The sequence below is a fragment of the Mustela erminea genome, chromosome 20 (assembly GCF_009829155.1).
Source record: "Mustela erminea isolate mMusErm1 chromosome 20, mMusErm1.Pri, whole genome shotgun sequence".
Classification (NCBI taxonomy): domain Eukaryota; kingdom Metazoa; phylum Chordata; class Mammalia; order Carnivora; family Mustelidae; genus Mustela; species Mustela erminea.
This window is the reverse complement of record NC_045633.1, coordinates 20474218-20486110: the sequence shown is the minus strand read 5'-3', so window position 1 is coordinate 20486110 and position 11893 is coordinate 20474218. Positions and strand designations below refer to the sequence as shown.

At 50.2% G+C, this 11893-nt stretch overlaps 1 protein-coding gene across 2 annotated transcripts in view; it reads left to right on the top strand.

The window, feature by feature from the left end:
- Positions 1 to 8: 8 nt before the first annotated feature.
- The window catches only part of C20H16orf96 (chromosome 20 C16orf96 homolog), a 47688-nt gene continuing 35803 nt past the window's right edge, over positions 9 to 11893 (top strand). Inside the window, exons 1-2 of one of the 2 annotated variants that reach the window (XM_032328578.1) lie at positions 9 to 231; positions 3473 to 3860. The gene's annotated coding sequence lies outside the window, so the exon portion shown is untranslated. The remainder of the gene's footprint in view (positions 232 to 3472; positions 3861 to 11893) is intronic. The other variant, XM_032328577.1, reaches the window with a different exon arrangement.

Below are 11893 nucleotides of genomic sequence, written 5' to 3'. Positions count from 1 at the left end.
GGGGTTTGGGGGCGACACGTGACGGACCCTGGTGACGTCACAGGGAGCGGAGGTGCTTCGGCGAAGGTGGGACACGTGAGAGGGTCTGGGACGGTTTTGTCCTGAGGAAGAGTGGCGTGAAGTTAGGGGGAGGACCCGTTAGCGCTCCCTCCCGCCCTCGCAGCACCAGAGCACCGGTCGGAGCAAGGTGCAGCTTACTTCATTTAGTCAGCCGGCGCTCACTGAGTCTAGGTGCTGTGCGTTGCGCGGACGTGCCCCGAATGGGAAAGGTCGCTAGGTTTTGGAGGGTCCAAGCTGAGGTCAAATCAGGCACCATTGTGACTTAGTTTTTTAGCTCTCATACTGTAAACAAACGTCTCATTTATGTTTCATGCCACGCTTTTTGCATTTTTGTGGGTGGTTCTGCTGTTTAAAATGGCGTCCAAGTGCGCAGAGTACCCTGTGCAGCGGAGGGCACGTGGGCAGAGGCTAGGGGAGGTTCAGCGACCCTCCAGAGTCCACCAAATAGCAGAGGGCTTAAGAGCCCGCGAAAGCCTAAAACCGAGTAAGGAGTAAGGTAGAACTGGGGTCCAGTGTTGGACCACACCACTGTATGGCTTTGTTCCGGATACTATCTTATAACCAGAAAATGGGGGTAAATACAAGGCAGGCCTCCTGGCGCTGTTGTAAGGAAGGAATGGCACTGGACACGGTTATCATTCGCTCACCTGAGAGTGACCTGCACCTCGGTTCCCCTGGTTACAAAAAGGGAACTATCATCTCTCATTTGCTGTTAGAAGAATCAAGGAATAAAAAGGAGATGATTGAGGGACGCCTGGGTGGCTCAGTTGGTTGGGCAGCTGCCTTCGGCTCAGGTCATGATCCCGGCGTCCTGGGATCGAGTCCCACATCGGGCTCCTTGCCCTCCGCAGGGAGCCTGCTTCTCCCTCTGACTCTGCCTTCCACTCTGTCTGCCTATGCTCGCTCTCGCTCACTCTCTCTCTGACAAATAAATAAATAAAATCTTTAAAAAAAAAAAAAAAAAAAAAAGGAGTTGATTGAATTGTATTTGCACCTAAAACGAAGGGCAGGGGTGCCTGGAGGCTCAGTTCGGTGGAATGTGTGATTCTTGACCTAAGGGTTATAAATTCAAGCCCTGCATTGGGCATAGAGTTTACTTAAAGAAAGAAAGGCAGGCAAATAGTCCTCAAAAGATGAAACAGAGTCATCTAGCAATTCTACTCTAGGAATAAGGCAAAGAAGATGAAAACATATGGCCACACACAAACCCATACACAAATGTCCATAGCATTTGTTCATACTCATAGCACGAATGCTCACGTTCACTAAAGCCGCAAAAGTGGAAACAACCTACCAACAAATAAATCGATAAATTGTGACTGATCCAGGCTTCCACGTGCATGAACCTTGAAAACAGCATGCTTGAGCAAAAGAAGCCAATCACAGGAGACCACATATTGCAGGATTCCATTTGTAGGAAATGTTCAGAACTGGCAGATCCGCAGAGATGGGCAGATCAACATTGCCTGGGGCTGGAGGAGTGCAGGGGAAAGCGGGGGAGGTGTGCTAATGGGCGCAGATTTTCTTTTCAGGGTGATGAAGACGTTCAAAGATTGACTGTCGTGATGGCTGCTTGCCACGGAGAATATACCGAAAACCACAGAATGGGTGAATGGAGATTATATGTTAAAGCAGTTACCAAAATAAACAACTAACCAGGGAGACATTATACCCAAAGCGACTCAGGAAGAATCAGACATGCCATAAGACACAGCCATGCCTATGTAGAGAGATAGGGTGATGTTCCCTGTGCTTTTTGCTGTAGAATCCTCATGGGATGCATCTGAGACCAGAAGCCCACAGGAGGCTTTAGGAGCTGTCAATGTAACTGCTGATCTCACCTTTCCCCCTGGAGTGTTTGCTCTCTGCAGACGCCTGCCCTTCTCACAGACGCACCCACAAGGCTGCTTCCATCTGCCTCCTCCTCCAGCCTCCAAGCCTCACACCTGTACTCACACCTGGACTGCAAACCCAGCCTCACTTTATTTTTAGTCCAGATTATACCCTAACTGGGTCAGCTGGAGCGCCTGGGGCCCCACACAACCCCCGTGGTCCTTCTGCTGGCCCCCGCTTCCAGATCCTCCTGGTGCCACCGGAAGAAAACCTGTCTGCTTTTACAGGGGCTAGACCCCAGTTGCCCAGGTTTTACCGAAAACAGCCCGAAGGTGGGAAAAGCAGGAGCTCCTTCGACCTGTCTACAAGCAGTGCCATCTGCTGGCCAAACCGCAGTGCAGGGGACGGGGTGGCTCCCCGGCGCGCCTTTCCTTCCGGGACTTGGAGCCTGTCTTAGGGAGTGCCCAGAGCAATGTTCATCCCTCTTAGCTCTCTTGAGCTTGAGTTTAAACCAGACTTCTCTCCTACATTGAGACCCAAGAGAAAAGGGCTGATGTCTTGCGTGTTGAGCTTGATGGAGTTTCACAAACCTCACTCTTGGTGCAGAATGCACCAGGTCAAGACACAGAGTGTGACTGTCCCTCAGCAACCTCCTCTGTGCCCCTTTTCACTCACTGCCCCCCACCCCCACAAGGAAGTCTTATTTGCACCAAGGACTGTGCTAAGCATTCTGCACGCATACCTGTCCTCCGCCCCACAAGGAGCCTGCGCACTCTTGCCTGAATCTGAGCAGAGAGTGGAAGGTACTCAGAGGTGCAGAGCCTGCAGCTGACAGACCCCAAATCTCGTGACCCTTGACTGGTGGTCTCCTCGCTCCCTAAGCTGCTCTCCAGAGATGGTGTGAGCCAGGAGGAAACTGTCACACACAGGCCTGTTCTCCATAAAGATCTGTCTTCACATCCAGCACGGGACCCCACATTGTTAGGTCATGGGGGCAGCGTCTCAGATCTTTGATACGGAAAAGGGCCCTTATCAGAGATCACCACACAGCCACCACGCTCATAATGTCTAACAGCAAAGATAGTGCTCTCCGTTTTTGTGCTTTTTATAGAAATGGATTCATACCGTATGAGCTCTGTTGTATATAGTTGCTTTTGCTCAATTTTATATCAGTGAAAGTCATCCATGTGGGTGCACATGGCTGCCCTTGTTCAAGCTCATGGCCATAGGACCGTCCATTGTGTGACTGCAGTGTGGTCATCTGTTGTGCTGTTCATGGGCATCAGGGGAATTCGCCGATGGGAATTCTTAGCTGTTACGGTATGGCTGTCATAGACACTGCAGGGTGCCTGGGTCGTAGGGTCTGCCTGCGTTCCGCTTTGCAGATCCTGCCACAAACTTTCCCCAAGTGCTTCTCCCAGTTTGCACTCCACCAAAAGATGGGAGCTCTGCTCATCAGATCCTTGCCCACACCTGGCATGGCCAGACCCTCCGATATAAATGCTGAATGATTCTAAAGGGAACCCTGAATGATTTCAGTGTCACCATCTATTTGGTAACATTTCTATTGTTCACACAGCCCCTGAGAGTGGACCACTCCCTTGGAGCCATCGTCTAGTTGGAGAACATTGCCTCAGCCCCTTCTGCGTGCTGGACTCCGGTGCTGGTGCTAGAGAGACAGAAAAATAGCAGAAAGCTCTCTGTCCTGAAGGAGCTCCAGGGACCTTCTCTCTACAGGTAACAGCTCAGACGTCACGTCTGCAGACGGGCCTCCTGGAGCACCTGCCCGCAGCACCCGCTGCCTGTCTGATTTTCCTCATGGCACGTACATCACCGAAGGTACCTGGTTTCCTTGTCTATTGACGTAGTCGCCGTTCTCACGACAGCAAGAATCTCGTCTGCCTGGTGTTCTCTGTCCTCTCGCATAGTTTCCGCCACATAGCTGGCATTCAGTAAATATTTCCTGGGTGAGTAAACGATGGAGTAAGTGCCAGGAAGGGTGAGACCCAAGATCTTAGGTTCATGTCCTAACTCTGCCCCTAGAAGCTGCCTGGGACCTTCAGTAAACTATTTCAGTTTTCTTTTTCTTTTTTTTTTTTTTTTAGATTTCATTGACTGATTTGAGATAGAGAGGGAGAGAAAGCATGAGCTGGGGGGCGGAGGGAGAAGGAGAAGCAGGCTCCCTGCTCAGCAGGGAGCCTGATGCGGGGCTTGATCCCCAGACCCTGAATCATGACCCGGGCTGGAGGCAGACGCTCAGGCCACTAAGCCACTCAGGCGCCACAGTTATTTAAGTTTTCTGATCCTCATTTCCTCATCTAAGAAACGAGAGTGCTTGAACTGGCGGAGGAAAGAACAAATGAGCTTTGCTGCTTCCGGGGGTGCATGGGAGAAGAATGAGGCACAAACAAGTCAGCTGCAAGAGAGAGGGAGCAGGGGTGGACCATAGAGAAGACTGTCGCCCCAGCAACTCCTCAGTCCTGCATGTATTAGATGCAAGATCACTATTGACAAAGGAGCAGAAGAGGACTATACATTAACCGCATGCCTTGTAGATAAACAAGAAGGAATATGAGTTATACATTGATTACAAATCTTACAGATAAGGAGAGTAGGATATATATGGTCAAGCAGTATAGAATTTATAGTTGGATTAAGGGGATTATCTTGATTAACTGATTAACAGTAGGCTGTCTCTGAGGCAGGGGAGATGACATCCAAAAATGAAGCAGGCCATGTTCCACCCTGAGCAGGCCAGGCGTTCCGGTCAGCTTCCAAGACGTAAATCATCCTCTCCCTCAGAGACCTGTTGCTAATGCATGTTTTTCTTTTCTTTTCAAAGATTTTATTTATTTGTTTGACAGAGATCACAAGTAGGCAGAGAGGCAGGCAGAGAGAGAGGAGGAAGCAGGCTCCCTGCTGAGCAGAGAGCCCGATGCGGGGCTCAGATCCCAGGACCCTGAGATCATGACTAGAGCCGAAGGCAGAGGCTTAACCCACTGAGCCACCCAGGCGTCCCTACTAATGCATGTTTTTCTTAAGATAACATTTAACCATGCTTGCCAGACTAGTACAATTCCTCATGGGTGATATTTTAAGCAGTACATTGTTTTGAGGGATGGTTACAGAGCTTTAAAGGTAGATTGAGAGAAATCACATAATCTGAAAAAGAGAGAAAATAGAATGAAGAAAAATTGAACCGAGCCTCAGAGAAATGTGGGACACCTTTGAGCACACCAACATATGTGTAATGGGAGTTTCAGAATGAAAAAAGAGAGAGAAAGGAGCAGAAAAAAATATTTAAAGAAATAGTGCCCCAAACTCCCAAATATAATGAAAGAAAAAAAAACCCACATTAATCAAAATATCCAAGCATCTCAACGAACTATAAAGAGAAGTTTGCAAAGAGCTGTATACCCAGGTGCATATACTGTCCTGTATGCCTGTATACCCTGATACATCATAAGTTAAAAGACAAGACAAAGAAAACAAGTTTGAAAAGAGCAAAAGGGGCACCTGGGTGGCTCAGTGGGTTAAGCCTCTGCCTTCAGCTCAGGTCATTGATCCCCGCATTGGGCTCTCTGCTCAGCAGGGAGCCCGCTTCCCCCTCTCTCTCTGCCTGCCTCTCTGCCTACTTGTGATTCCTCTTTCTCTGTCAAATCAATAAATAAAGTCATTTAAAAAAGAGAGAGAGACAGAAAAGGGCAAAAGAGAGGCTCCCGGGTGGCTCAGTGGGTTAAGTGACTACCTTCTGCTCAGGTTATGATCCCGGAATCCTGGGATCGAGTCCCACATCAGGCTCCCTGCTTGGCAGGGAATCTGCTTCTTCCTCCAACCCTCCCCCCTCTCATGCGCTTTCCTCACTCTCTCTCTCTCAAATAAATAAATAAATCTTAAAAGAGCAAGATAAAAATGACTCATCACCTACAAGGGAACCCAGATAAGATCTTTCAAAAAGAGTTATTTTATTTATTTCAGAGAGAGACAGAGTGCATGGGATAGGGAGGGAGAGTCAAACTCAAGTGGGCTCTGCTGAGCGCAGAGCCTGACATGGGGCTTGATCTTACCACCTTGAAATCATGACCTGAGCGGGAACTGGGAGTTGGATGCTCAACTGACTGCCCCACCCAGGTGCCCCAGGGAACAAAGATAAGATTAACAGCTAACTTATCCATGGAAACAACAGAAGGCCTCAAGGCAGTGGGATGATATTCCAAGTGGGGAAAAAAAAAAAAACAGTAGTAATCAACAGGGTGACCCTGGTATTACAGCATTATTGTTTGGATTCAGGAACTGTAAGTTCAGTGTCTGACCACAGGGGTTCCCTGAACACATTACCAGGGATCATATAGTATAGTTTCCTAATGCCTCTTTTGTGTTATTTCATCCGCCTTACCTGAGTTGACGGCAGCAGCTCAGTATTACCGAGGCAGAAAGTAAAAATCAGCCCTTCTGCACCAATCTGGAGGTTTAGCCAAAAGAAGCAAATGTCTCGGTTTGTGGTCCTTCCTAGGAAAAAGGCCTTCTACAAATGACTCTGTTGTAGTCATCAATTATTATGTATTCATTAAGCATCTACTGTGTGCTTGCTAGAAGCCATAGTCGTCCCATGGAACTCAACATTTGCCTGCAAGTACTCACAGAGTAGTGGGGGAGAATGGCACTCAGCCAATAGTCACACCAATGACCATGCCAGCCGGTGAAGGAAGGATGTGAGAAGTACTAAGATCCTGGAATTGGGAACGTTTATCCCAACCAAGGAGGTGGGGAAGGCTTCCCTTAGAAAGTGATGGTTGAGCTGAGGTCTGGATGCTGAGTAGGACTTTCCTCTCCCTCATAAATATGGGCAGGAAAAATGTTTCATGTGCGAAGGGCCTATGGCAGGAGGGAACAGAACAAGGACAGGGGGACCATAGGTTCACAGCCCTCTTGGGAGCTTTCGTGGTGTAATCTGAACTGCCCCTATACACAGAGAGTAGGGAGAGACCAAAGAGCGAGGCAGGCCACTCCCAGTAGGTAGGTGACAAGTTTAATAATAGCAAAGGGAGGGGCGCCTGTGTGGCTTAGTCCATTGGGCCTCTGCCTTCAGCTCAGGTCACTATCCCAGAATTCTGGGATCAGGCCCCACAATGGGGGTCTCTGCTTGGCAGGGAGTCTGCTTCTCCCACTCCCTCTGCCGGCCACTCTGCCTACTTTTGCTCTCTCTCTTTCTGTCAAATAAACAAAATCTTAAAATAATAATAGCAGGGGTGCCTGGGTGGCTCAGTGGGTTAAGCCTCTGCCTTCGGCTCAGGTCATGATCTCAGGGTCCTGGGATTGAGCCCCGAATTGGGCTCTCTGCTCAGCAGGGAGTCTGCTTTCCCCTCTCTCTCTGCCTGCTGCTCTGCCTGCTTGTGATCTCTTGTCTGTGTCAAATAAATAAATAAATAAAATCTTAAAAAATAATAGCAAAGGGAACTTACATATGAGACTTGTCTTGGGACGCAACAGGACAAGTATTACACTCACCCACCAGATCTAAAAGCTTAAAAGGGACACCTGGGTGGCTGAGTCACCCAACCCCACCCGCCAACCCCAGAGCCTCCAGTGGGCCAGTACAGGTACGATTTTCTCTTAAAAAATTTTTTTTTAAATACTAGTCCTGCATTTCAGAACCAGGAACGGCAGTTGCCTTGTTTATTTTTCCCACCTAACCACCAAGGAGACAGAGGTGGGTGGGGCCGGGGAGATCTGATGGGATTGGGACAGGTTGCTGCACCTGGTGAGCTCACCCCCCACCCCCACCTGCCACCCTCGCCCTCCCCCAGTAAGGAGAATGTCCAGACTGCAGGCAGCCAGGAACGGCACACTTTCACCTCCGACTCTGACCCTTCACCCACAGTCCTCCCTGGCACCGGGTTCTTCCTGGAGCTACAGTGGAAAGGGGACTTTCTTCATAGCTTTCCTTCGTAGCTATTTTATGCAACATGAAAAATGGCTTGTCTGGGCAAAGTGGACAAATGGCACATTAGAAAATGGATTTAAGGGGCGCCTGGGTGGCTCAGCGGGTTAAAGCCTCTGCCTTCGGCTCAGGTCATGATCCCAGGGTCCTGGGATCGAGCCCCGTGTCGGGCTCTCTGCTCCGCAGGGAGCCTGTGTCCTCCTCTCTCTCTCTGCCTGCCTCTCTGCATGCTTGTGATCTCTGTCTGTCAAATAAATAAATAAAATCTTAAAAAAAATGGATTTAATTGTTGACGTCTGTTTATTTGGGAGGGAAAAATACTGTTAATGGTCATTTCCAATCATGTTAATTGGCCTCTGGCTTCTATCAGCCGTGCAAAGAATGTCCAGTGACAAGTTCGCCCTGAAATTGTCTGATTGGGGATTCTGCCATCAGGCCTCGGCTGCTGCTTCCTGGTGACCGAAGGGCAGGGTCACCTCCTGGGGACAGCAGTCCCTCCAGGAAGCAAGGCACAGCCTGTGGAGCCACACTGTGTCCTCTTACACTCAAACAGCCGGGTCTTCGGCTCTTTTGTTTCTATATCAAGCGTTTTATTCCCAGACCTAAAATGACATAATCTTTAAAGTTTACCAGTCCTCTCAAGTCTAACGCATTGGATTGATTGATTTATTTATTTATTTATTTATTGCATTTTATCACGACTGTTTTGGTTTTGCGGCACCAAACACAGCTTTCCCAGATCTTGCCATTCTATAATGTACAATGAGTGAACTCCCGTGTGTCCATAGGCGCAGATCGGTGGTATGCAAGTGTGCGTTGTGTACCCAGTATACAGTGGTGTATACTGTATGTGGCTGGTGTCGTGTGGAACGGGCCACACAGGGTATCCTTGTGGGGTGGGGGAGGGGGCGTTGGGGGCCGACTACCCTCCCAGCCTGATGAAATGAGTGCCCATTGCTCACTCTCATTTTGTCCTGTTTTAGTATGTTTCTAACTCCTATCCCCTCCCTGGAGTGTGGCTGGTCTGGCTGGCGGAAGAACCGGCTGGGTGGGGAGCCTTTCCCAACAATGGTGGTGGTCGGTGGAGCGGGGGTTACATCTGATGAGTGAAGGGGACCCAGGAGCCCCCCGGGAGGCTCCGCGACGTTAGGGTGGCCTTGAATTGGTAGGTCTTCCAGCACGATGAGGAGACCCCAGGCACGTCTGGAGGGGTTAAGTTAGAAGGGCTTACTGAACTTGGGTCCATGTTGGGTAACGGGGGAGTGTTGGGGACTGGCGCTGTTGGGAAGCGGACGTGATTCTGCGATGGGGTCTCCTACTCGACCTCATCTAGAAGGCAGGAGGCCTAAAGGAGCGTTAACGCTCTAGCAGGTCAAGAACCAGTGGTCATTCCTATGAGTCTGGACAGGGGGCTGTCTGGTCACGTTTGTGGTGGGAACAGCACGCGTGTTTTTATTTGAGTTCAGACACGATTGCAGCTGGTCTTGGTTTGGGTGGGCTTATCATGGGGGCTTGGGGGGCTAGTGTTCCATGAAGTTGTTGGTGTCCGTAGGAGCATATGAAAGGCCTCCCAGCGGCCCCAGGACCCCCAGTGCCAGGCCAGTTCCCAATTCAGGAGATGCTTTTCTCTCCCTCCACATCCTGAGTAGCCAGAGGTATCCACAGCTGGTCCTCAGAAGCTTGGTCTCCAGTATGCAGAGCTTTGCCACGGCCCACTGTTGCCGGTCAGGAGCCTGTTCCAAGAGTGTCCTTGCAACTGGTCACGGTTACATCATCCTTCTGGCCGCCCCCTGTCCTGCAGAGTGAGTTGTTCTGGCCTCTCACTTGTGGGTTGTTGCTGCTTACCAGAAACAAGCCTGGCTCCTGGCTCTGGTATTAGGTCTTGAAGACTGGGACCTCGATAGCCAAACCCAGGCTGTGAAAACCTGCCCCAGAGTGCCCCTGGCTTTGCCTAGAGGGCCTGGTGGCTCTTCCTTTTTTTTTTTTTTTTTTTTTTAAGGATTTTATTTATTTATTTGACAGAGAGAAATCACAAGTAGATGGAGAGGCAGGCAGAGAGAGAGAGAGAGAGGGAAGCAGGCTCCCTGCTGAGTAGAGAGCCCGATGCGGGACTCGATCCCAGGACCCTGAGATCATGACCTGAGCCGAAGGCAGTGGCTTAACCCACTGAGCCACCCAGGTGCCCCCCTTTTTTTTTTTTTTTAAAGATTTTATTTATTTATTTGACAGACAGAGATCACAAGTAGGCAGAGCAGCAGGCGGAGAGGGGGTGGTGGTGGGAGAGCAGGCTCCCTGCTGAGCAGAGAGCCCAATGCGGGGCTTGATCCCAGGACGCTGAGATCATGACTTGAGCCGAAGGCAGAGGCCTTAACCCACTGAGCCCCCCAGGTGCCCCATGGCTCTTGATTTTTAAAGCCTAGTCACAAACTGTTCTACTTGACCCATCGTGTTTATGTAGCATTTACAGAGGTGCTGCAAGAAAGACTGTTTAAGCATGAGTCCCCCCCACCCCCGCTGGGTTGGCAACAAGAAATTCGGGGCTTCGTGATCCGCTCATGAATGTGCATTCCCCCTGCTTCTCTGGGATGGCATTTGTGTCGTTTATGACTTCCGCTAGGGTCAGAGACACGTTTGGGATGGGAAAGGTCGTCCGTCCACGTTACCTCTGTGTGGGCACCACAGCTGGCCGATGTGCTTGAAGAGACAGTGGCCCTGGCGACCTGTGCTTGCATCTTCCCCGAGGTTTCTGGGTGTTTTCGGGGAGACGGGATCCACTGGAGGGGTGGTCGGTTTAAACATCTGGGAATCTCCCAGAGGCGTCCTGAATGCCCAGGATAAGTGAGTGCACGGCAGGGGGCTAAGAGCCCAATGCCTGACGGCCACGGAGCAAGGAACATCCAACAGCCCCGGCTGCTCTAATGACAAAGACGGGCAGTCACAGGGGTGACATCAATGGAGGGAAGTAGGAACTCCCATAGCTGGGGGCAGGATGTAAAATACTACAGCCACTGTGGAAACCATCTGGCTGTCACTCAAAGCCTTTAACACAGACTCCGAGTCTGAGCCAGCAGTTCCGCCCCAGCCATTGACACCAAGTCACTGAAGGCTTGTACAACCCTCCGTAGCAGCAGCGTCCCCGAGAGTGAACAGGCAGAATTGGCCCAAATATCCATCCGAGGGTGGACGTGTTAAAAACTGGTCTGTCCACACAATGGAATAGGATCCAACCCTAGGAAGGAATGACCTCTGCTACATTGTACTACAAAGTGTCGACCTGTGCTGCAGCGTGGGTGAGCCTGGAAACCATGATGGGGGGAGAAACCAGTTGCAAAAGGCCACACGTAGGATGATTTCATTTATGCAAAACGTCCAGAAGAGGCAAATCTGTACTGACAGAAAGTAGGTTAATGAGTGCCAGGCCCCGGGGGGCGGGGGATAGGGGAGTGCGTGCTCATGGGTACGGAGTTCCTTGTTAGAGTGATGTGCTGACGTTGACTGCAGTGATGATTACACAACTCTGTGACCTACTACAGTCACAGGATTGTATGCTTTAAATGGGCGGATGGTATGGTGGGGGAAGAAAGCTCAGCAAAGCTGTTACCCAAAAAAAAAAAAAAAAAAAAAATTAACCAAATGGGATCCAGACTGAGCTGGGGACATCAGTACCGTTTTTCCCAGCAGGAGTGGGTCTCTGTGTGTTTTCTTACCTCTTGAGATGGGCAGATTCCTTTAATGTAATGCAATTTTTTCAAAAAGATCATTTATTTATTTGACAGAGATCACAAGTAGGCAGAGAGGCAGGAAGAGAGTGAGATGGGGGGGGCAGGCTCCCTGCTGAGCAGAGAGCCAAATCCGGGGCTCGATCCCAGGACCCTGGGAGCATGACCTGAGCCGAAGGCAGAGGCCTTAACCACTGAGCCCCCCAGGCGCCCCAACATGTATTATTTCTGTGTACACACACACACACACACACACACACTCTCTCTCTCTCTCTCTCTCTCTCTCTCTCTGCCCCTCCCGGCAGCAACCTCACGTGGAAGGGCTTATTTCCAATTTAGC